Here is a 2,609-nt window from a genome sequence, read left to right on the forward strand (position 1 = left end):
GATTCGGTGACTGGGGTAATCGGGATGGGTGTGTCAGAGGCAGTGCGGTTGGCACAGGATAGAGCAGGGTTTAGGGCTGTTGTGCATAGGGTCGCTATGAGTCGCAAACGACTCGACGGCACATAACAACAACAACAACAACTAAGTATGCTCTCTGATCTTCATGTATATAAAGATTCATTTGAACTAAAATTTTTTGGACGAAATGGATTGTTTATATGCTGCTGAAGGCCAAAGATTAATGCAAGAAAGAGAGGTTCCAGAATATCTTAACCATGTAAGTAAACGTTTAGAAGAAGAAGGAGATCGAATAATCACATACTTAGACCACAGTACACAGAAACCACTAATTGTATGTGTGGAACAACAGCTATTAGGAGAGCATTTAACAGCAATTCTGCAGAAAGGGCTTTATCACTTAACTTGATGAGAATAGAGTGCCTGATCTCACACAGATGTTCCATTTGTTCAGTCGGGTAAAGGGCGGTCAGCAGGTACTATTACAGCACTGGAATGAATACATCAAGACTTTTGGAACAACGATAGTTATTAATCCTGAAAAAGATAATGATATTGTGCAAGATCTCTTAGATTTTAAGGATAAAGTGGACCACATCATAGAGGTATGCTTTCAGAGAAATGAAAAATTTATCAACTTGATGAAGGAGTCCTTTGAAACATTTATCAACAAGAGACCAAATAAGCCTGCAGAACTGATAGCAAAGCATGTCGATGCGAAGTTAAGAGCCAGTAATAAAGAAGCAACAAATGAAGAACTAGAGAGAATCCTTGACAAATTTATGATAATATTCAGGTTTATTCATGGTAAAGATGTCTTTGAAGCATTTTAGAAAAAAGATTTGGCAAAAAGACTCCTTGTTGAAAAAAGTGCCTCAGTAGATTCTGAAAAGTCTATGTTGTCAAAACTAAAACATGAATGTGGAGCTGCTTTTACCAGCAAACTGTAAGGCATGTTCAAAGACATGGAACTTTCAAAGGATACCATGGTTCATTTTAAGCAGTATATACAAAATCAGAGTGATCCAGGAGCGATAGATCTAACAGTAAATGTACTCACAATGGGCTACTGGCCAACATACACACTTATGGAAGTACATTTAACTCCAGAAAGGGTTAAACTGCAAGAAGTATTTAAGACATTTTATCTTGGAAAGCACAGTGGTCGAAAACTTCAGTGGAAAACTACTTTGGGCTGTTTTGAAAGCAGAATTCAAAGAAGGAAAGAAGGAGTTCCAGGTTTCCCTTTTCCAGACATTAGTGCTGCTTATGTTTAATGAAGGGGATGAATTCCGTTTTGAAAAATAAAAATGGCAACTGGTATAGAGGATAGTGAATTACGAAGAACATTACAGTCTCTGGCTAGTGGTAAAGCACGTGTACTGATTAAAAGTCCAAAAGGAAAGAATGGAGAAGATGGAGGTAAATTCCTTTTTAATGGAGAGTTCAAGCACAAGTTGTTTAGAATAAAGATCAATCAAATTCAGATGAAAGAAACTGTTGAGGAGCAAGTTTGCACCACTGAAAGAGTGTTTCAAGATCGACAGTACCAGATTGATGCTCCTATAGTGCGAATAATGAAGATGAGAAAGACACTTGGTCATAATATTCTAGTTTCTGAATTGTATAATCAGCTGAAATTTCCAGTGAAGCCTGGAGATTTGAAAAAGAGAATTGAATCTGTTATAGACAGAGACTATATGGAGAGAGATAAAGACATTTCAAATCAGTACCTCTACGTGGCATAATGGAACCAATAGACTTTTCTTTTAGTGAAAACACTAGAATGTATCTTCAGAGCTATGAAACACATCTGTGCTGTTTCCAGGCCTTTCTATAATTGAACCAGCTGCATTTATTTGTGGATTAGAAGGAAAGAAAATGATTCTTGAGTCATCCTTCAAGAGGCTTAAGGATATTTGAATGGAATATGTATCTTCACCACACCCCCCCAGTTCTTCCTGTTCATGTAGGCATTTAAATTGTTTCTGCTGCTCTGTGCAAAATAATTTTGAGATTGAACATGGAAATATTGGTTAATAAAAAAAAGAACAAACAAATATGTGTTGGAGAAAGTGTAACTAGAATGTTTTTTTGAGACAAATTTGGTGAAGCTTAGTCTCACATACTTTGGACATGTTGTTAGGAGAGGCTATTCCTTGGGAAAGAACAACATGCATGAGAAGGAGGAGGGTCAGCCAAGAAGAAGACCCGCTATGAGATGGATTTATGTAATGTCTTTGGCAATGGCCTAATATGTGTCAGGAATGATAAGGACGGTACAGGATAGACCAGAGTTCAGAGTTCATGGGTTCCTGGGGTCAGTCTGAGTCATACTCAACTCATTGACACTTCACAACAACATCCCAATATATAACATAAAGTTGCTCTGTTAATCAAATTGGAAGATTCCTACTGAAATCAAGCTGTTTATCTATTTGCAGTCATTCTTAAAACTATTTCTCCCTGCAACAGAATAGCCAGCAAGTTATTTTCAGAATATTTACTTTTTCCATTAAAATCTATTTTTCTAAACCTGTTTTGTGTCTTTTTGAACTGGCATTTCTTTCTCATAATGTTACTAAATTTAT

The 2,609-nt window shown here is 36.8% G+C and overlaps 1 pseudogene; it reads left to right on the forward strand.

The window, feature by feature from the left end:
• Positions 1-147: 147 nt before the first annotated feature.
• LOC102877690 lies at positions 148-1,766 on the forward strand (annotated as a pseudogene).
• The last annotated feature ends 843 nt before the right edge of the window (positions 1,767-2,609 follow it).

This window comes from Elephantulus edwardii, unplaced genomic scaffold (genome assembly GCF_000299155.1).
Source record: "Elephantulus edwardii isolate Elephantulus edwardi_28Jun2011 unplaced genomic scaffold, EleEdw1.0 scaffold00122, whole genome shotgun sequence".
NCBI lineage: Eukaryota > Metazoa > Chordata > Mammalia > Macroscelidea > Macroscelididae > Elephantulus > Elephantulus edwardii.